At 41.2% G+C, this 24059-nt stretch overlaps 1 non-coding gene across 1 annotated transcript; it reads left to right on the top strand.

Moving 5' to 3' along the window:
* Window positions 1-21840: 21840 nt before the first annotated feature.
* On the top strand, window positions 21841-21948 carry LOC148573716 (small nucleolar RNA R71). The gene has a single exon (XR_015906240.1). It is a non-coding gene; the product is annotated as a small nucleolar RNA R71 (small nucleolar RNA).
* The last annotated feature ends 2111 nt before the right edge of the window (window positions 21949-24059 follow it).

Raw genomic sequence — 24059 nt, 5'->3', positions numbered from 1 at the left:
ATGGTCTAATAGGTAACAATATGGATGGTGAATCTGAGATATGTCTTCCAGAAGATATTGTTATTCCTTCTTCGGACCAGGCATTTGATGAGTTGGTTCATTTTTCTTATCCAAATATTTTGGATAACATGTCCTCAAAGGATTTTTTTCAAAGCAAGAACTATACTAGCTCCCACACTGGACATTGTTGAAGAGGTCAACAACCATCTGATGGCTATCATTCTTGGAGGGGAAAAATTATATCTCAGTTCAGATTCGATTTGTATGGATGAAGGAAATATGGAGAGCCAACTAGATCTCTATGATCCTGAATTACTGAATAGCATAAATTGCTCTGGTTTGCCTCCACATAAATTAATACTCAAGGTTGGTGTTCCGGTGATGTTACTGAGGAATACTGACTAATCCAGTGGTCTTTGTAATGGTACAAGGCTACAAGTTAGGAAGATTGGAAATCATGTCATAGAATGTGAAGTCCTAATGAGTAACAATGTTGGTCATATTGCTTTGATTCCAAGAATGAATATGGTACCAACAAATGAAACCGTCCCAGTTGGATTCCAATGAAGACAATTTCTATAATAATATCGTTTGCCATGACAATTAATAAATTTCAGGGACAAACTTTATCTCATGTTGGATTGTACTTACCCAAACCAGTTTTTACACATGACCAATTATATGTGACACTTTCAAGAGTTAAGAGTAAGAGAGGTTTAAAAGTTTTATTTATGAATCACGTAGGAATGTCTGCAAATTCAACCATTAATGTTGTTTATAGAGAAGTCTTTGAAAAAATAGAATTCTAATATAAATATTTTAATTTTATTTTAAATTCTATATCAATGTATAATTATTTTACTTTAAAAAAAGTGTAAAATAATTATTACTCACTATTTTTAAGTTAAACTTTGATTTTGATCATAATTTTATAAATTTTTTAAAATAATAATTATTGTGTTTTTTTTCAAAATATCTAATCATATAATTTTTTTTTTATTTTTATAAATTCTTTTGTGCTCAGCACGGGTTCATACACAAGTTGTTATAAAAAAGTCAGTTTTATTTTAAATTTTAAAAAATTCAAAAATAACCAATTCATTAATAGGTCTAATAATAATGCAACATATAAGTGTCTTTACAAAAAGACGTTTTACGCGTATTTATGGAAGCGTCCTCCAATTAAGATACCAAGTAGTAGTGATTGAATTCCTTCTATGATTCCACATGAAAAAAAGTACGAATATATATAATCTACATGTCCAATTGAACCTTCCATTTTGTTCGGGACTTCGTGTGCCAAACGGGTCAGAGACGTTCTTTGAGTGAGAAGGTGGGAATTGGCCTGGATATGAGTCTGGTGAGCGGGACGTGCGGACAGACGACCTCCCGAGTCGCTATGATGTGAGCGGGGAGCCACCTGCAATGACACTCCGACGCTTAAGTCAGAAATGATACAGATGGCAGTGCGAGTAAGGGTGGTAGTGACGTACCTCGGGGGAGGGGTAGGACCCTCCCCATATATACTCTGTCAGCAGGGCGGGTCCCACAGGAGAGGTCCCTTTCCTAGAATCTTTCTTTCCCAGCTATCATACAGCTGGCTGCCAGGAGGTAGGTATCCTGGTCGCAATCCGGGCACGAGGGTCTGCCAAGTCGGCTAATCGGGTCGGGTTGGATAACGACCCAACCGGGCTGGGCCAGAACAGTGCCCCCAATGCGCCAGCTGTGGCTGTGAGCACCATTGTTGGCGCGTTATGCTCTCTTTCAAGTGTCGTCGCTTGGTCGGGCTGTTGCTTAGTGGTGGTGAGGGCGTGCCCCGTATGCGCGAGTGAGGCTCGTCGCCTTAAAAGAACGTCCCACGTCGCCTCGATTTCTGCGCCGAGCATTTAATGCCCTTGATGATTGATTTAAACCCCGCGTGAAAATTCTATTATACCCTTGTCTTTCGTGCTTCTTTACGTGTTAGTTTCCTTTTGGTTTCCCTTTGCTTTCGCTCCCACTTCTCTACTATCATCACATCTCTTTCGTTTTCTCCCATTTCTTCCCAAGTTCCTTGCTGGGAATCCCTGCTTCGTCCAAATCTCCCCCAGTTTTTCAGCCTCCTTCGATTATTACTACTATCCTGGTAAGTTTCTTTTTCCCTCTCTTAACCTGGATAGTTTTACTTTACTGTTATGCTGCTTGCTTTTCCATTTCGATTCTGCATGCACATTGTTCATTTGATTGAGTGCTTGAATAGTTTCAGTACATAGGCATTAGAGGGGTAACCATACCAGGCTTTTGATGTTTAGGCTTCATTTTTGAACATAAATTTAGGCTTTGCTTAACTGTAGGCATTGGGTAGGCAAACTGACAGCCTCTGGTGTTAGTGCTGGTCTCTCGACCTCCTAGACTGACTTTGAGTGGTGCCCTACTGTAGGTATGGCCCAGCATCCTGTCATGAGGGTTCCCGCCGCGAAAGCGCAGCCGTACAACCGATATGCCTGGGTGACTTCGGATGTGAAGGAAAGCCCCAACCAATTGACCCTAGAGGAACTTGACGAGTTTCGACAAGCTGAGTATCTCTGTGGAGGGGGCGACGAGGAAGCCAATTACCAGGTTTTCGTCCCTGCCGCTAACGAACGGATATTCCAACTAAACCTACACTCTCCCCAGGTTCCCGATTGGATCTGGATGTACAAGGCGATGTTCACCCACCTGGGGGTACGCATCCCCTTCTCCCCCTTTCAAATGGCGTTGCTTAACCGCTGTGATGTGGCGCTGTCTCAGTTGCATCCGAATAGCTGGGCTTCTATTCGTTGTTTCGAGATGGCCTGTGAGTACTTAGAGCTGCCGACCTTCATCGAGGTATTTTTATTCCTTTTTACCTTGACGAACCCTTATAAAGAGGGGAAGGCCAAAAAAGGCTTCATGTCTTTCTGGTCAGCCCAAGGTCGGAGGATCTTTGGCCTGTTTGAGGATTCGTATCATGGTTTCAAGGATAAGTACTTTAAGGTTCGCCCAGCTGAAGGTCGGCACCCGTTTTGGTTGACATTGGAGGGAGAACGTCGCATCCCGACCTACTGGAGTTTCGGGGCGGGAGCTAACGCCTTTACTAAGGTGACGTATAAAAGGTTGTCTCCCGAGAACAAGAGGGTCGCCGACGTGTTGTTGGTTGTTTTCGGGAAGAATCATGTTAATCCCCATCTGGGTGATCAGGATATGGCTAGGAGTTATATATGTGAGTAGTCATTTAGTGGTGCACTCGTGTTTGCTATTACCCTTGTTTATTAAACCGGTACTAACTAGCTTCCGCGCTTTGTTTCAGTTTCGAGGGTGGCGAGCAAGTTGGACTTGATGCGTTGTTTAATACATTTCTTGCTGATGATAGTGATGATGACTCTGCCACTCCTAACAACGAGGTGCCTCCAATGATGCCGTCGAGGCAGAGGCTCAGTCCCAACCCACCCAGGGTGAGGTGATTGGGACCAGTGCTCGTCCGGGTCCCCAACCAAAGGTCGAGGTGGAGGGAGAAGAGGTGATTGTTGTTGATAACCCAAGAAAGAGGAAACCGTCTTCTAGCCCCGAGGGAGTCCTCACGGTGATGGAAAAGAAATTCGATGCCAAGAACTTCATTGGTTCCCAACTGCTCCCCGGCACGGAGGACTTCTTCCATGGTAGGGATCTCTCCTTGCAGGCCAGATGGATGTACTGTACCTTGCTCCGAGGAGCCGCCATAGCGAGAAAAGCGAAAACCGCCTTGGCTGGGGCGCGATCGCTGGAGAACAAGCTTGAGTCATCTGTCCAGGCTAATAACAAGTACAAGTTTGAGGACAAGTCACTCCAGACGTAGCTAGCTGAAGCCGAGGAGAAGATTAAGACCTCCGATGCTGTCGTAGCGTGTCTTACCGAGCGGGAGCTTTCCTTGGAGGGTCAGCTCAACGCTGCTCAAGGTCGGGTGAAGGAGCACAAGAAGGAGCGTGATGTGGCTCTTTCATCGGCAACCGCAGCCAAAACCGAAGCAGCTGATCTGAAGAAGAAGTGCAAAGAGACCGTGAAGCAAGGTAAGAATGCCATCCTGATTACCGAAGAGGCTATCAAGGCTCAGGTGAAGATGCTATCTCCCGACTTCGACACCTCTGCCGTTAGAGTTTTCAAGACCATCAAGGATGACAAGCTAGTTGGTATTCCAAAGAAATGATGTAATTGATAAACCCATATTTCATAAATTCTTTTGTGCTTAATTAGAGTGATTTATTCAACTCTTCACCTACTTATTCACATTAATTGCACAGTTTTACTTTTCCTACCTTATTATGTCATATAATGAAAAACATGTTTTCTAAGCTTTAAAAATTAATTATTTTAATTACTTTTATTTCCATTCGATGCCGTGATTAGTGTGTTGAGTAGTTTCAGATTTTCTAAAGGCAGAATGACTTAAAGGATGAAAAAGTAAACATACTAGAATGGAAGGAGGAAGCAAAACGGAGCTTTAAAGAAACTGGTATCCACGCGATCGCATGGATGACGCGATCGCGTGCCAAGCACGAATCAACAGCGACGCGACCGCATTACTGACGCGACCGCGTGGCAAGGTAGAGCTCCAAATGACGCGACCGCGTGACCCACGCGGACGCGTGACAGAGGCCACGCACTAGAAATTACAGAGTACGCCCCCAGCGAATTCTGAAGCCCTTTTTGGCCCAGATCCAAGTACAGGCAGCATAGACCAGAGGTTATAAAGTGTGGGAATGCTTCCATTCAAAGAGAGCTCGCATATTTCCACCTTTCAATGATTTAGATTTAGTTGAGAGGGAGATATTCTCTCTCTCTTTTAGGATTTAGGATTTCTTCTTGTTTTAAGAGTAACTCTGGATCTAGGTTTAATGTTCTTTTAGTTTTACTTTTATTTATTTATTCCAACATTTGAATTGACTATTATAATTTATGAATTATTCCATGTTACAGATTTCTAAGTGAATTAATGATAATTTGAGGTATTTTCAGTTTATGATTATTCTCTTTGATTTAAGTTGCCACTGCTTCCCATCTAAGGACACTTTTATTATTTCAGCAATTTACTTTTTCCCCTTTTGGTTTTGGTTAAGAATTCAGTAACTCAACAGTTATTAAACTCAACATAATTGATAATCGTTATCTTGCTAATTGAGTTGAACTTAAATAATCCCAACCTTTTCCTAGGAAATAATAAGGATTCAAAGGTCAATTTAATTAGCCCCTTGACTTTCCTTTGCTCCGGTAAAGGTTGACCAAGTGGAATTAAGATACAACTCTCATTATTGTTGAGAAGGATAACTAAGTTGAACTTCTATTTTCCCTTATCTTGCCAAAAGTTGTTTTACAGTTATTATTTATTTTTACTTGCCATTTAATTCACTCGTCATTTAAATTACTTGCTTCTCACCTTCTAAACCCCGATTACAACCTTTATAGCCAATAATAAGAACATACTTCCTCGCAGTTCCTTGAGAAGACGACCCGAGGTTTGAATACTCGGTTAACAATTTTTAAAAAGGGGTTTGTTACTTGTGACACCCAACACGTTTGTACGAAGGGATTTTTGCCGGTTTAGAAAATATATCTACAACGCAACCGTTTCTATGAATTTCTTTACTGGTAGAAAACCCGACGTCAAAATGGCGCCGTTGCCGGGGAACTGCTAACGTGTGCTTTATTATTGGTTATTGTAAATATTTTTCTTTCGCCTGTTTAATTATTGTTGTTTTTCCTTTTTCTCTTTATTTGCTACTATGAACTCTCACCCCTCTCGCTTTGAGTTTGGTTCTAATATTGTTAAAGGAAATAGAAGTTATAGCAGGAATGTCCATCAAGGTTAGACCAATCAAGGATGGATGGAGCCAAGAGGATCTAATCAACCCTTTAGGCAGCAACAGCCTCCGAGATATCCTGGACAAAGACCATTCTACCATGCATACCCAGCTGTAAGACATGGTGGACAACCTTGTAACTATCAACAAGCCCCACCCCGTGCATATGAACCATCCTTTCAACATAAACTCGAACCACCACACTCACAAGCTTCTCTTCACCATTCGCCATCATATGATCCTTCCTTACCCCAATACCAATCCAATCGTTCCCAATCATCACCACTTTCCTTTGTATCATGTCCAAGTCTGGCAAACCGCGAAGCAAAGGATCGCCTAAAGGAAACAATAATTAAATTTCAAACAACCATTCAACAACTGGAGCAAGCACTAATTCAATGGGCCACTAGGCGCTCAAATATACAAGGATCAACCACAGCCCCATGTGGACAGCCCAATGAAGAGCGTAGCATGAAAGAAATACTAGAGACTCCAGTGGACAAGATAGAAAATGAATTCGTACTAGAACAAGTAGAAGAAGCTGTCATTGTTCAAGAAGAAGAGTTGGTTGAAGATCTAGGCGATGCTGAACTTCCTTGGGAATACAGAATTGAGGAAAACTCCATCCGAGATGTCACAGTTGATGCTAAGGAGGATACCGTACAATCTCCAAGGCAAGTCATTTACGAAGAATCAGACGGAATAATCCAAGAAGCAAATTTCCTTGATGATGATAGTCACAAGTCTAGTTCTCCTAGTGATGAACTTACGTCCGCAAGTGAATTCTCTGAGATCGAAGAATCTTCCCCAAGTGAATATGAAGATGATGCGGAGGTAGATTTCTCTCAACCTCCAATCTATGACTCGAGTGATGAGGAAGACATAGAAGACTTTGACCAGGATACAGATACAATTGAAGATCTTTGCAAGGAAGTGGAAGAATTCACAGAAGAGCACAAGGACACGGAACTCGCAGAACCACCAAAAACTCCTATCCCAAGGCCATTACCACCCAATACAAGCTTCAAGTGGGTACAATCTTTAACTTATAATTTTACTTATTCACTTGAATATGGTTTTCTTGAAACAGATGGCCAGCTTAGAGCTCTCTGCGGCTTTAAGAGTAAGAGGGAAATGGCTCGTATTCAGAGCTGGTGCACCAGGTTCAATAAGGTTCCACGCTTCACCTCGAAGTACACGGATTGGTATCGTGCTCAATTGCATGGATCACGGAGAACGTTTGGTCGCCACGGTAAGATTCTACTCTTTAACCCGCCCGAATGGAAACTTACAAATCAAAACGGAGGCGAATCTAAAAACACAGCTTGGGATCATGGATTATGTTCTGACATTCGTCATCCCGGGAGGCTGGATATCTGTTTAAAGCTGCGCAGAAGCTTTACATGCCTAGTTTGGGACCTCGGAGGCTATTGGCATTCCAAGCACTGGTGGAGATTTTTGGACGAATTTAAACACAAGCCACCATAACAGGATACTCTTCCAATGTCCAACTTAAGGACTTTAACTAAAAGTGCTAGGTGGGAGACAACCCACCATGGTATGGTCGCCTCTTTTTCAACTTATTTCTTATTAATTGCCTTCATTTTTCCTTTTTATTTATTAAACCTGGAATCATGCATAAGCATTCATGATAGTCATTGCATTCTGCATTTTTCATGCATATAAAAAAAAAAGGTTGCACGATGCGACCGCATGCCCCATGCGATCGCGTCATATCACGAAAAACACCACCCATGCGACCGCGTGACCCACGCGGCCGCGTGATATATATCGGCGTAAGGATCCAACGAACAGAAAGTTGGGCTGGAATCGTGCGGCCCTTGTGCGTTTCGCACAAATTAGCCCACGCGATCGCATGCCCCATGCGATCGCGTCTTACCCAATACCAATCCCACGCGACCGCGTGAGCGACGCGACTGCGTCGCATGGATTTCAAATCACCCCAAAAGGAGACAGAGAGTTGCGCTAAAACGGCACTGGAGTCGTGCGTTTAGCACAACTTCCAGCGACGCGATCGCGTCACCCTTCTTTCCCCCTCTCATGCGATCGTGCACCCCACGCGATCGCGTCACTCCCATTCTCGTCCCAACCACGCGACCGCGTGCCCCATGCGGCCGCGTGGATTCAAAAATATAACCCCCCAGCCTGCGAACCCTATCAGTCGCGCAGCCCTCACCCCCAACCCTCTTCCCCTTCTCTGCCTCCTCTCCCTCCAACCACCACCCACCACCTTCCAGCCGCCACCGCACCATCACCCAGACGCCGCCATCGACCCGCCACCGCCGCCATACCACCCCCTCCCCTTCTCTCTCCTTCCTTCTTCCTCTATCCTCCCCTTTCCACCGCTGCTCGCCGCCACCACCGCCCACCACCGCCGGGCATCCACCGCGCCCCACCCCTTCAGCCAGCAACCCCAACCCCTACCTCCCACCCCTATCCTCTTCCTCCAACACTTAACCTAAACACTTTCTCCGCCACCAACCCCCTCTGCCGCCACCACCGCGCTGCCGTGCACCACCACCGCGCCGGACACCGCCGCAGCCACCTTCTTCCCTGTCCCACCCCTTCCGCTTACCAGGTTCCGCAACACGCAACCATTTTTTTATCTGTTCGTAACTTTTTTGTATTTTTTATTTCGTTTATGTTCATAATTAGGATAGTTAGACTTGCATGTTGTAGTGGATTTTCAGGTTGTTAGGTAGCTTAGGCTGTGGTTAGTGGATCTAGGTCTGTTTACTTGCACTGTTCTTACTTCTGTGTTATCCTATGTGCAAATCTGTTGCTGCTATAATCATGATTCATATGCTGCTTTCTTGTATGTTGCTGCTGTTTACATTGAGTTTTTATGTTTATTTTATATTTATGTACATGCAGCTTGATTTTTTTTTTAATTCATATGAACTGATTAAATTGCTGTTTCTTTTCCGGGACAATCCAATTTTAGCCGAAATGCTGCCCAAATTTTTTTAAATTTATTTTCATTCATGTTTTGGTTTGGCATTTCTGAAATCTGTTTTACTCTGCTTTACCCAAACCACTACATGAATGCTATGGCAGACCTTCTCATCCTTTTTGATTTTCTGGTTCATAAACTGCTTGTTCAATTATGAGTACTTCTATTCTTACCTATGAATCCTTGTTATATGGTTTTTTTTCTCTATGCCACTTACTTTAACCCGCACTTTACTAACTCACTAATTTTAATTTACTAATTTCTTTTTCAAATCCTAACCATACTAACCCTTTTGGTCTCTTTTCTGATTATTTTCACTTTCTTCTAACTTTCTAACCATGGCATATTGCTTATTTTCTTTCCATTTAACATTTATTCAATCACATTTCAATTACTCATTTTCCTTATTCTATTTCTCCCTTACCGCTTTGAGTCTCCTTTGTTTAAATTGCCTATTTGCTTTCCTATTTTATCCATTTCCTGGTTTTCTGTTTTTCAGGATGTCTGCCTCACAAAGGAAAGGCAAAGGCAAGGCTACTGGCAAGCGCAAGAGAGTAGATTCCTCCCAGTCCATCGTTGCTCTAATGCACGATTCATCATGGCGGGAGAAGAACTTCACACCGCAGGAGAAAGCTAACCAACTGCTTCCTGCAAATGATCCTATAAAATTTGCAAACCGGTACTGTGAACTGAAGTACCCGACTTTTGCAAACTCCAGAAATCTATACCTGGAACGTACCTTGAAGATTCCAGATGCCCTTCAGTAGTACACTACTGAGCAAATCAAGCAACGGGGCTGGTTCTTTCTAGAGAGATCACTGACAGAGGTCAATGCATCTTGGGTCAGGAAATTCTATTGCAACTACTACCTTACTACCCTTGATGCAGTGAACCTGAGGGGAAAGCAAATTCTGGTCACAGAGGAGGCCATAGAGACCATTCTCCAGCTCCCAGCCAAGTCCGATCAGCCAGATGGTTTTGCACAGGCTGAGGAGGACATGGGCCAGATGCAGTTTGACTGGGATGTCGTAAAGGCACGGATAGCTCTCGACCCTGCAGTTCCTTGGGAGATGGGTCAGAACACCACTATGCCTAGAGGGATCAAGAGAGTGTACTTAAATGATGAGGCTCGGCTATGGCATCAGATCTTGAGTAATTTTGTGATGCCGAGTACTCACGAGACGGAGATCCCGGCTACCATGATCACCCTCCTTTGGTGTGTGCTGGAGGGCAAGGACATATACTTACCTCGTTTTATCCGGCATTATATGGCCAGGGCCCACGTACGAGGCACCCTCCCCTTTCCTTACCTGGTTACACGGCTAGGCCGTCAGGCTGATGTGCCTTGGGAGGATGCCGATGAGAAACCACCAGCAGCGGACTGCAGGAAGATCATCCCGCACAGCAGGAACTTCCTTGCTTTGGGCTACAGACCACCACCTGTCACTGCTACTGACGAGACAGCCCCTCCGTCTGCTGAACCCTCTTCATCCACAGCTGCCCCAGCTGCCCCTGCTGCCACCACTGCACCTCCACCCGCCTCTGAGCCAGTCTATCGCCTCGTGCATCATCTATTCCGCCAACTTGATCAGATGGAGCGCCGTAACAGGCGCCGGTACGAGAGATTAGAGCACCGCAGTAGGCGACGCTATTCCCATCTGAAGCTGATGATCAGACAGGGCGCCGACATCCCCTCCGAGCCCGACACCCCTTCAGAGCCATCCGAGGATGAGCACGAAGAGGAGGATGAGCACGAGGAGGAGCCTCATTCCCAGGCAGAGACTCATCAGCAGGCAGCCACAGAGCAGGCTGCCCCGCATCAGGAAGTTATGCCCCAGATAGAGGCTGCAGATCCGGAGATCCCGCTCCAGTCCGTCCCACCTCCACAGCAGCCAGACCCTCAGCCCACCACCGCCACGGAGACCCCAGCTACCATCCCTACCATTGATGACACTCCTTCACACCAGGCTTGATTGAGCATCGAGGACGATGCTTCATTTTAAGTGTGGGGAGGTCGCCATCTCTGGCGTTCATTTTGGTGAACCACTACATACTTTTTCTTTTATTTTGGATATTTTTCTGTATTTTTCTTTTTCTTTTATTATTATTTTCTGAGTACTTATACATTGCTACTTGTGTATTTTACTCTATGTGCTGCATTTTGCATCTTTAGTTCATACTTTAGCCATTTAGTTTATTTTAGTTATTTAGTTTAGTTTGCAATTCTGATTTATTAGTGGATTAATTAGTATAGTTTACCCTTTTTAGCATAAGATAGTATAGTTTAAATAGAAAAATATAAAAAGGAAGTAAACTAGAAACTTTAACAGAATCAAAATAACCCACACCTTGTATATATAGCATTACATGTTAGTTGACAACATTTCATCAAGGAGGAACATTAAAACTTTAAAAGCTACCCTAAAATAATTTTTTTATGAGAATAATGGGAATTTTTAACTAAACTTGCATATAATATATAAATGATATATGCTGCTTGAGTTAGAGAACACACAGCCTGTGAGTCTTGAGCTTAAAATGTATGGTTGCATTCAAACCATAATTTCATTTCTGTGTGTTACATTTCTTTTTATTCTGATGTTCTTTCCTTTGCTTTATTCTATATGTCCAATTATAGAATATAGAATAGATACATACCAAGAGAATGATTGAGGCCATCATTTGATTTTAGCTCACTCACCCCAAATCAACCTACCTTTTACACTACCCTTGTTAGCCCCCTTGAGCCTTTTAAAACCCCTTTATTCTATTTAGCCAAATTACTAGCCTTAAGCAGAAAAACAAAAGAAAATCCCAAGTAAATCCTTGGTTAGCTTAAGATAGAAAATTATAAATAGAGTTAAATGTGGGAAACCTTTTGGAAACATGGTAATAGAAACAAAAGGGTAGAAAAAGTAAAAAGGAATAAAATAAAATTTGGGAAGCATGCTCATGACAAAATCTAAGTGATTTAGTTATCATGTGCATTAAAAAAAAGTTATTTTTCAGCATCTAAATAAAAAGGAATACAAAAAGGAAATTCCCCAATGAAAACAATGCACATGGAATAAAATAAAATAAAAAGTGAAACATGAGCATGTAACAATAAGTGGGAAATTATGGGAAATTAGGTAAAGAAATTTTATTTTACTAGATGTGTATGTTAGGTGAGATCTTAGTCTAATTAGGGATTCGCTTATTAGCTCACTTAACCCTATACATAAATCCTTACCTTTACCTTGGCCCCATTACAACCTTAATTAAGACCTCATGACTTTTTGGTATGACTATATTCTATAATTGTTGATATGTTAGATGAAAAACAAAGCTGTAGAAATTAAGAATAAAAAGAAAAAAATAGAGTGAATAAACCCAATAAACACTGAGTGACTAGAGAGTAAACACAAAATCCAGTGAGGGTTCAATAACTCATCAACATATATCTGTGCTTAAAATTTACTAATTGTTTTGCAAGTTTGTACAATGTTTTCTTTCCCATCTCATTTGCTAAAGTGCTTTATTATTTAAGGGTTGGCCATATATATACACACAACTCCTTGAGAATGTGAATTAACTTAGCTACATGTAAGCTTTATATATGAGTGGATGAATTAGAATTTCATGACTCATTAGGTAGATGTATTTAGCATAGGTTGCATTTCATAACATTCCATCACTTTAACCTTAATTATTTACCTTGGATTTAGCATGAGGACATGCTAGTGTTTAAGTGTGGGGAGGTTGATAAACCCATATTTCATAAGTTCTTTTATGCTTAATTAGAGTGATTTATTCAACTCTTCACCTACTTATTCACATTAATTGCATAGTTTTACTTTCCCTTCCTTATTATGTCATATAATGAAAAACATGTTTTCTAAGCTTTAAAAATTAATTATTTTAATTACTTTTATTTCCATTCGATGCCGTGATTAGTGTGTTGAGTAGTTTCAGATTTTCTAAAGGCAGAATGACTTAAAGGATGAAAAAGGAAACATACTAGAATGGAAGGAGGAAGCAAAACGGAGCTTTAAAGAAACTGGTATCCACGCGATCGCATGGATGACGCGATCGCGTGCCAAGCACGAATCAGCAGCGACGCGGCCGCATGACTGACGTGACCGCGTGGCAAGGTAGAGCTCCAAATGACGCGACCGCGTGACCCACGCGGACGCGTGACAGAGGCCACGCACCAGAAATTACAGAGTACGCCCCCAGCGAATTCTGAAGCCCTTTTTGGCCCAGATCCAAGTACAGACAGCATAGACCAGAGGTTATAAAGTGTGGGAATGCTTCCATTCAAAGAGAGCTCGCATATTTCCACCTTTCAATGATTTAGATTTAGTTAAGAGGGAGATCTTCTCTCTCTCTTTTAGGATTTAGGATTTCTTCTTGTTTTAAGAGTAACTCTGGATCTAGGTTTAATGTTCTTTTAGTTTTACTTTTATTTATTTATTCCAACATTTGAATTGATTATTATAATTTATGAATTATTCCATGTTACAGATTTCTAATTGAATTAATGATAATTTGAGGTATTTTCAGTTTATGATTATTCTCTTTGATTTAAGTTGCCATTGCTTCCCATCTAAGGACACTTTTATTATTTCAGCAATTTACTTTTTCCCCTTTTGGTTTTGGTTAAGAATTCAGTAACTCAACAGTTATTAAACTCAACATAATTGATAATCGTTATCTTGCTAATTGAGTTGAACTTAAATAATCCCAACCTTTTCCTAGGAAATAATAAGGATTCAAAGGTCAATTTAATTAGTCCCTTGACTTTCCTTTGCTCCGGTAAAGGTTGACCAAGTGGAATTAAGATACAACTCTCATTATTGTTGAGAAGGATAACTAAGTTGAACTTCTATTTTCCCTTATCTTGCCAAAAGTTGTTTTACAGTTATTATTTATTTTTACTTGCCATTTAATTCACTCGTCATTTAAATTACTTGCTTCTCACCTTCTAAACCCCGATTACAACCTTTATAGCCAATAATAAGAACATACTTCCTCGCAGTTCCTTGAGAAGATGACCCGAGGTTTGAATACTCGGTTAACAATTTTTAAAAAGGGGTTTGTTACTTGTGACACCCAACACGTTTGTACGAAGGGATTTTTGCCAGTTTAGAAACTATATCTACAACGCAACCGTTTCTATGAATTTCTTTACTGGTAGAAAACCCGACGTCAGTAATCTCACTTTATTTTGTTTGGATGTTGTAATTTGTACATCTTTGAACACTTTAGTAGTTTTGGCGAACTTGTTCGTCGTTTTGTCGGTATGCAACAAACTGTTTGTTCGCCGCTTTGTCGGTAATTAACTTGTTTGATGGTTTCTTACCGTTTCGTTGGTAATTAACGAAGCCAGGTCATGGCTTTTACCGTTTTAGTGGCCGTCTATTGTGGCGTATGCTACTTCAGTGGTTCCCGGGGTGATCAGTCTCGGGATATCGTGTCGTTAAGGCGTCGGTTACTTCTACTTGGCAAAGTGACTTGATTAATTTGAATAAGTATGAAACAATTAACGTCAAAAAAAGGAGACGGCGAATTCCAACTAAACAATTAATGGCAAATAATCCAAACATAAAGTAATACGGTTCTTACTAAACCAGTTAGACCGGCACTAGGAATAGAACCTTCTTAGGTTGCTCGCGTTCTAGGTTTTCGGCACTTCTCTACCGTCCAATCGTTCCAGTTTGTAGGCGCCGTTGCCGGGCACCTCCTTTATCCTGTATGGGCCTTCCCAATTTGCCACCAACTTTCCCTTGTTTCAATGCCGTCTCCGACAAGTGGGCCATCTCTCTAGCCTCATCCACCAAGTCCTTTTCTACGGCCTCTTCTACTCCTTCCAAAAGTAGTCGTGGGCTCGGTTCCCCGATCTCCACGGGTATTATCGCATCCACCCCATAGGTGAGCCGGAAGGGCGTCTTCCCGGTAGATGACTGCTGAGTTATGCGATAGGACCAGAGGATCGAGGCTAATTCGTCTGCCCATGATCCCTTCTTTTGGTCAAGTCGCTTCTTGAGGCCTTGTAGGATGACCTTGTTTGCAGCTTCGACTTGGCCGTTGGTTTGGGGGTGCTCAACAGACGAGAATTTCTGCCTTATGCCCAGGCCGGCAAGAAACTCTCCGAATTTCTTATCGGCAAATTGTGTCCCATTGTCCGAGATGACGACCTCCGGGACCCCAAATATGGCTATTACTTGTCTCCACATGAACTTTTGATAATTAGCCGAGGATATGCTGGCGAGTGGCTCGGCCTCTATCCACTTGGTATAATAGTCGATGGCGACAATTAGGTACTTTACATGTCCCGGTCCGACCGGGAAAGGCCCTAACAGATCGACTCCTCATTGTGAGAATGGTCGAGAGGCCATCAGTAGGCTTAGTTCGCCTGCTGGCGCTTTGTGGAAGTTGGCGTTCTCTTGGCATCTTCTACACCTCTTCACGAACTCTTTAGAATCCGTCATCATTGAGGGCCAGTAATAACCGGCCCTGACAAGCTTCCGGGCTAAGGCCTTTCCCCCGATGTGGTGGCCGCAACATCCCTCATGGACCTCCCTTAACACGTAGTCAGTTTGGTCGGGGCGCAGGCACTTCTATAGGGGTTGGCTGAGCCCTTTCTTAAACAGTTGGCCTTGTATTATCGTATACTTGGCCACTTCTCTTCTTAGTGCCTTTGCCGTCTTATCGTCATTCGGGAGCTTACCTTTTTCCAATAAATCAATGATTGGGTCCACCAAGGAAGGAGGGCCGGTTCCCCGTGTTATATGCAGGGTCACCGTTGGTTCTTTTACTAAACCTTGAATCAGAGACCGGTTGCTTGTTCCTGGCTTTGTGCTCGCCAGTTTTGATAGGAGGTCCGCCCGAGTGTTCCTCTCTCTCAGAACGTGCTGCACCGTGACCTCGTCGAACGCCTCACTCAGCTTTTTGACCCTCTCCAAGTATTTCTCCAATAGTGAATGTTTGCCTTGGTACGTTCCATTAATCTGTGAAGTCACGACCCGAGAGTTGCTACATACTTCTACTCTGGTGGCCCTGACCTCTCTTGCCAGGACTAGGCCTCCAAGAAGGGCCTCGTATTTCGCTTAATTGTTGGACACCGGGAATTTAAACTTGACCGATTGCTCATATACAACTTCGGTTGGACTTTCCAGGATGATCCCCGCTCCTCCGAATGTTTGGTTAGAGGCTCCGTCCACATGGAGCTTCCACCGTGTGCTCAGCGTCTCGGGAGGGCTTCCCGTTACTTCTACCAAGAAGTCAGCCGTAGCTTGGGCCTTGATCGCATGTCTGGGTTCTTACTGCAAGTCATACTGAGACAGTTCAATTGCCCAGGTCATCATCCTGCCCGCCAGATCGGGTTTTGGTATGTGAAATTGTTACTCAGATTGTGAATTATTGTTCGAAATTGATTCCCTGGCAATGGCACCAAAAATGGATGCACAGAACCATGGTCTAAACATATCTTCACAACTTCGCATAACTAACCAGCAAGTGCACTGGGTCGTCCAAGTAATACCTTACGTGAGTAAGGGTCGAATCCCACGGAGATTGTTGGTATGAAGCAAGGTATGGTCACCTTGTAAATCTCAGTCAGGCGGATATAAAATAGTTATGTAGTTTTCAAAATGTAGTAATAGAAGAGGGATAGAAATACTTATGTAAATCATTGGTGAGAATTTCAGATAAGCGTATGGAGATGCAATCGTTCCTCTGAACCTCCGCTTTCCTGCTGTCTTCATCCAATCAGTCTTACTCCTTTCTATGGCTGGCTTTATGCAAGGGCATCACCGTTGTCAGTGGCTACATCCCCTCCTCTTGTGAAAATGGTCCAAGATGCCCTGTCACGGCACGGCTAATCATCTGAGGTTCCCGATCATGCTGGAATAGGATTCACCCTCCTTTTGCGTCTGTCACTACGCCCAGCACTCGCGAGTTTGAAGCTCGTCATAGTCATTCAATCATTGAATCCTACTCGGAATACCACAGACAAGGTTTAGACTTTCCGGATTCTCTTGAATGCCGCCATCATTCTAGCTTACACCACGAAGATTCCGATTAAGAGATCTAAGAGACACTCATTCAATCTAAGGTAGAACGGAAGTGGTTGTCAGGCACACGTTCATAGGGAATGATGATGATTGTCACGTTTATCACATTCAGGTTGAAGTACAAATGAATATCTTAGAAGTGAAATAAGATGAATTGAATAGAAAACAGTAGTACTTTGCATTAATCTTTGAGGAACAACAGAGCTCCACACCTTAATCTATGGAGTGTAGAAACTCTACCGTTGAAAATACATAAGTGATTAGAGGGTCAGCATGGCCGAATGGCCAGCCTCCCATGGAGGTCTAGAGATCTAAAAATGATCCAAAGATAATCCAAAGATGTCTAATACAATAGTACAAAGTCCTATTTATAATAAACTAGCTACTAGGGTTTATAGAAGTAAGTAATTGATGCATAAATCCACTTCCGGGGCCCACTTGGTGTGTGCTTGGGCTGAGCTTGAGTGTTACACGTGCAGAGGCTCTTTCTGGAGTTGAACGCCAGGTTGTGATGTATTTCTGGCGTTCAACTCTGGTTTGTGACTTGTTTCTGGCGTTTAACTCCAGACAGCAGCGTAGAACTGGCATTCAACGCCCTTTTACATCATCTAAACTCGGCCAAAGTATGGACTATTATTGATTTCTGGAAAGCCCTGGATGTCTACTTTCCAACGCAATTGGAAGAGCGCCATTTTGAGTTTTGTAGCTTCAGAAAATCCACTTTGAGTGCAGGGAGGTCAGAATCCAACAGCATCAGCAGTCCTTCTTCAACCTCTGAATCTGATTTTTGCTCAAGTCCCTCAATTTCAGCCAGAAAATACCTGAAATCACAGAAAAACACACAAACTCATAGTAAAGTCCAGAAATGTGAATTTAACATAAAAACTAATGAAAACATCCCTAAAAGTAACTAGATCCTACTAAAAACATACTAAAAACAATGCCAAAAAGCGTACAAATTATCCGCTCATCACAACACCAAACTTAAATTGTTACTTGTCCCCAAGCAACTGAAAATCAAATAGGATAAAAAGAAGAGAATATACTATAAATTCCAAACTATCAATGAAACATAGCTCCAATTAAATGAGCGGGACTTATAGCTTTTTGCCTCTTGAATAGTTTTGGCATCTCACTTTATCCATTGAAGTTCAGAATGATTGGCATCTATAGGAACTCAGAGTTCAGATAGTGTTATTGATTCTCCTAGTTCAGTATGATGATTCTTGAACACAGCTATTTTATGAGTCTTGGCCGTGGCCCTAAGCACTTTGTTTTCCAGTATTACCACTGGATACATAAATGCCACAGACACATAATTGGGTGAACCTTTTCAGATTGTGACTCAGCTTTGCTAAAGTCCCCAATTAGAGGTGTCCAGGGTTCTTAAGAACACTCTTTTTTTTGCTTTGGACCTTGACTTTAACCACTCAGTCTCAAGTTTTCACTTGACACCTACATGCCACAAGCACATGGTTAGGGACAGCTTGGTTTAGCCGCTTAGGCCAGGATTTTATTCCTTTAGGCCCTCCTATCCACTGATGCTCAAAGCCTTGGGATCCTTTTTATTTGCCCTTGCCTTTTGGTTTTAAGGGTTATTGGCTTTTTTCTCTTGCCTCTTGGTTTTAAGAGCTTTTGGCTTTTTCTGCTTGCTTTTTCTCTTTTTCTTTCTATTTTTTTTTCTGCAAGCTTTGTTCTTTGCTGCTTTTTCTTGCTTCAAGAATCATTTTTATGATTTTTCAGATTATCAAATAACATGTCTCCTAATCATCATTCTTTCAAGAGCCAACATATTTAACATTCTTAAACAACAACTTCAAAAGACATATGCACTGTTCAAGCATTCATTCAGAAAACAAGAAGCATTGTCACCACATCAATATAATTAAACTAAGTTCAAGGATAAATTCGAAACTCATGTACTTCTTGTTCTTTTGAATTAAAACAGTTTTTATTTAAGAGAGGTGATGGATTCATAGGACATTCATAACTTTAAGACATAGTTACTAACTACTAATGATCACGCAATAAGACACAAACATAGACAAGCACATAACATAGAAAACGAAAAACAGAAGAAATAGGAACAAGGAATGAATCCACCTTAGTGATGGTGGCGTTTCCTTCTTGAGGAACCAATGATGTCCTTGAGCTCTTCTATGTCTCTTCCTTGTCTTTGTTGCTCCTCCCTCATTGCTTTTTGATCTTCTCTAATTTCATGAAGGATGATGGAGTGCTCTTGATGTTCCACCCTTAATTGTCCCATGTTGGAGCTTAATTCTCCTAGGGAGGTGTTGATTTGCTCCCAATAGTTTTGTGGAGGAAAATGCATTTGAGGCATCTCCGGGATCTCATGGTGATGAGCTTCCTGCGCCTCTTGAGCTCCATGAATGGGCTCTCTTGCTTGCTCCATCTTTTTCTTAGTGATGGGCTTGTGAGATGAATCTTTCCATCTCCCATGGCTCAGAGGTGGAAGCAATTGTCTTTCCTTTCCTCTTTCTTGAGGTTTCTCTGGCCTCAGGTGCCATTAATGGTAATGGAAAAACAAAAAGCTTATGCTTTTACCACACTAAACTTAAAATATTGCTCGCCCTCGAGCAAGAGAAGAAAGAATAGATGAAGAAGAAAAAGATATGGAGGAGATGGAGGGATGTGTGTATGGATGTGAATGGTGAATGGAAAACAGAAGGGATGACCATGAATGGAGAGAGAGAGGGTGAGGTGGGTGGGGATCCTGTGAGATTCACAGATCCTGAGATGATCCTGTGGGGTCCACAGATCCTGAGGTGCTTAAGGATTTACAACCTTGCACCAAATTAGGCATGTAAAATGCCCTTGCACACAACTCTAGGCGTTCAGCGCCAGATTGGTGCTTGTTCTGGGCGTTGAACGCCCATTTATTGCCCATTTCTGGCGTTGAACGCCAGAACCATGCTTGTTCTGGGCGTTCAGTGCCAGCTCTTCTCCAGGGTACATTTCTGGCATTCAAACGCCCAGATGCTGCCCATTTCTGGCGTTCAGCGCCAGAAACATGCTCTGTTATGGCGTTGAACGCCCAAAACATGCTTCTTACTGGCGTTTAAACGCCAGTAAGGCCTTCCTCCAGGGTGTGATTTTTTTCTGCTGTTTTTTATTCCGTTTTCAATTTTTTTGATTATTTTGTGACTCCACATGATCATGAACCTAGGAAAACATGAAAAACAAAAATAAAATTAGATAAATAAACATTGGGTTGCCTCCCAACAAGCGCTTCTTTAATGTCAATAGCTTGACAGTAGGCTCTCATGGAGCCTCACAGATGTGCAGAGCTTTGTTGAGACCTCCCAACACCAAACTTAGAGTTTGGATATGGGGGTTTGACACCAAACTTAGAGTTTGGTTGTGACCTTCCAACACCAAACTTAGAGTTTGACTGTGGGGGCTTTGGTTGACTCTGCTTTGAGAGAAGCTTTTTCTGCTTCCTCTCCATGGATGCAGAGAGAGATCCTTGAGTTGTAAACACAAGGTTGTCCATATTTAATTGAAGGATCAATTCTCCTCTGTCCACATCAATCACAGCTCTTGCTGTGGCTAGGAAAGGTCTTCCTAGGATGATGGATTCATCCTCTTCCTTTCCAGTATCCAAGACTATGAAATCAGTAGGGATGTAAAGGCCTTCAACCTTTACTAACACGTCCTCTACTTGTCCATAAGCCTGTTTTCTTGAATTGTCTACCATCTCTAATGAGATTTTAGCAGCTTGCACCCCATAGATTCCCAGTTTCTCTATTACAGAGAGGGACATGAGGTTTATTCCTGAATCAAGGTCACACAGAGCCTTAAAGATCATGGTGCCTATGGTACAAGGTATTATGAACTTTCCAGGATCCTGTTTCTTCTGAGGCAATGTCAGTTGATCCAGATCACTTAGTTCATTGGTGAACAAGGGAGGTTCATCTTCCCAAGTCTCAATACCAAATAATTTGGCATTTAGCTTCATGATTGCACCAAGGAACTTGGCAGCTTGCTCTTCAGTAACATCCTCATTCTCTTCAGAAGAGGAATATTCATCAGAGCTCATGAATGGCATAAGGAGGATTAATGGAATCTCTATGGTCTCTAGATGAGTCTCAGATTCCTTTTGTTCCTCAGAGGGAAGCTCCTTATTGATCACTGGACGTCCCAAGAGGTCTTCCTCCTTGGGATTCACGTCCTCTCCTTCCCTTACAGGTTCGGCCATGGTGCTTATGTCAATGGCCTTGCACTCTCCTTTTGGATTCTCTTCTGTATTGCTTGGGAGAGTACTAGGAGGGATTTCAGTGATCCTTTTACTCAGCTGGCCCACTTGTGCTTCCAAATTTCTAATGGAAGACCTTGTTTCATTCATGAAACTTACAGTGGCCTTGGATAGATCAGAGACTAAGTTTGCTAAATTAGAGGTATTTTGTTCAGAGTTCTCTATCTGTTGCTGAGTGGATGATGGAAAAGGTTTATTATTCTTAAACCTATTTCTTCCACCATTATTAAAGCCTTGTTGAGACCTTTGATCCTTCCATGAGAGATTTGGATGATTTCTCCATGATGGATTATAGGTGTTTCCATATGGTTCACCCATGTAATTTACCTCTTCTATTGCAGGGTTCTCAGGATCATAAACTTCTTCTTCATAAGAAGCCTCTTGAGTACTGTTGGATGCAGCTTGCATTCCGTTCAGACTCTGAGAAATCATATTGACTTGCTGAGTCAATATTTTGTTCTGAGCTAATATGGCATTCAGAGTATCAACTTCAAGAACTCCCTTCTTCTGAGGCGTCCCATTACTCACAGGATTCCTCTCAGAAGTGTACATGAACTGGTTATTAGCAACCATGTCAATGAGTTCTTGAGCTTCTGCAGGAGTTTTCTTTAGGTGAATGGATCCACCTACAGAAGTATCCAATGACATCTTTGATAGCTCAGATAAACCATCATAGAATATATCCAGGATGGTCCATTCTGAAAGCATGTCAGAAGGACACTTTTTGGTCAGCTGCTTGTATCTTTCCCAAGCTTCATAGAGGGATTCACCTTCTTTCTGTCTGAAGGTTTGAACATCCACTCTAAGCTTGCTCAGCTTTTAAGGAGGAAAGAACTTGGCTAAGAAAGCAGTGACCAGCTTATTCCAAGAGTTCAGGCTATCTCTGGGTTGAGAATCCAACCACACTCTAGCTCTGTCTCTTACAGCAAAAGGGAAAAGCATGAGCCTGTAGACTTCAGGATCTACTCCATTAGTCTTAACAGTATCACATATCTGCAAGAATTCAGTTAAGAACTGAAAAGGATCTTCATATGGAAGTCCATGAAACTTACAGTTCTGCTGCATCAGAGAAACTAGCTGAGGTTTCAGCTCAAAGTTGTTTGCTCCAATGGCAAGAATGGAGATGCTTCTTCCATGTAAATTGGAATTAGGTGTAGTAAAGTCACCAAGCATTCTCCTTGCATTATTGTTGTTGGGTTCGATAGCCATCTCCTTTACTTGTTCGAAATTTTCAATAAGGTTGTCTCTGGATTGTTGTAATTTAGCTTCTCTTTGTTTCCTCTTCAGAGTCCTTTCAGGTTCTGGATCAGCTTCAACAAGAATGCCTTTTTCTTTGTTCCTGCTCATAAGAAAGAGAAGAGAACAAGAAAAGAAGAGGAATCCTCTATGTCACAGTAAAGAGGTTCCTTATTATTAGTAGAAGAAGAAAAGGAATAGGGGTGAAGAAGAATGGAGAATCCAAACACAAAGGTGATGATAGGAGCAGAGATGTGAGATGAAGAGAAGTGTTAGTAGATAAATAAATAATTAGAAGGAGATGAGGGAGAAAGAGGATTTTCGAAAATAATTTTTGAAAAAGAGTTAGTGATTTTCGAAAATAATTTTTGAAAAGTGTTAGTAATTTTCGAAAATAAAAATCAAAAATTAAAATAATTAGTTAATTAAAAAGAAATTTTGAAAAAGGGGGGAGATATTTTCGAAAATTAGAGAGAGAGAGTTAGTTAGGTAGTTTTGAAAAAGATAAGAAACAAACAAAAAGTTAGTTAGTTAGTTGAAACAAATTTTGAAAAGATAAGGAGTTAGGAAGTTAGAGAAGATATTTTGAAATCAAGTTTTTGAAAAAGATAAGATAAGAAGATATTTTTGAAAACATATGATTGAAATTAGTTTTTAAAAAAGATTTGATTTTTAAAATCACAATTAATGACTTGATTCACAAGAAATCACAAGATATGATTCTAGAACTCAAAGTTTGAATCTTTCTTAACAAGCAAGTAACAAACTTGAAATTTTTGAATCAAAACATTAATTGATGATGTTATTTTCGAAAATATGATGTAAAATTAAGAAAAAGATTTTTAAAAATTTTTTTTAAAATTTTCGAAAATAACTAAAAACAATTGAAAAAAAGATTTGATTTTTGAAAAAGATTTTGAAAAAGATAAGATTTTTTTTTAATTGAAAATTTGATTTGACTCATAAAAACAACTAGATTTTAAAAATTTTTGAAAAGTCAAATCTAATTTTTGAAATTTTAAGAGAGAAGAAGGGAAAGATATTTTTTTTATTTTTGAATTTTTATGATGAGAGAGAAAAATAAGAAAAATGATGCAATGCATGAAAGTTATGGATCAAAACAATGAATGCATGCAAGAATGCTATGAATGTCAAGATGAACACCAAGAACACTATGAAGATCATGATGAACATCAAGAACACATTTTTGAAAAATTTTTAATGCAAAGAAAACATGCAAGACACCAAACTTAGAATTCTTTAATGCTTAGACACTAAGATTTCAAGAATGCATATGAAAAACAAGAAAAGACACAAAACATGCAAATGCAAAGATCAAACAAGAAGACTTACCAAGAACAACTTGAAGATCATGAAGAACACTATGAATGCATGAATTTTTTTCGAAAAATGCAAGATGAACATGCAATTGACACCAAACTTATAACATGACTCAAGATTCAAACAAGAGACACAAAAATATTTTTGATTTTTATGATTTTATGATTTTTTTTTGAAAATTATTTGAAAAAGAAAAAATAAGGATTCCAAAATTTTTAATATGAATTCCAGGAATCTTCAATTCTTAGTCTAAAGCTCCAATCTGAGGGTTAGGCATGGCTTAATAGCCAGCCAAGATTTAGCATGTAAATTACATCCATTGAGGTGATTAATTGAAGACCAAT

The sequence above is a fragment of the Arachis ipaensis genome, chromosome B2 (assembly GCF_059453495.1).
Source record: "Arachis ipaensis isolate K30076 ecotype BB chromosome B2, ASM5945349v1, whole genome shotgun sequence".
Classification (NCBI taxonomy): Eukaryota; Viridiplantae; Streptophyta; class Magnoliopsida; order Fabales; family Fabaceae; genus Arachis; species Arachis ipaensis.
The sequence above is the reverse complement of the archived record's forward strand: the minus strand, read 5'-3'. Positions and strand labels throughout refer to the sequence as shown.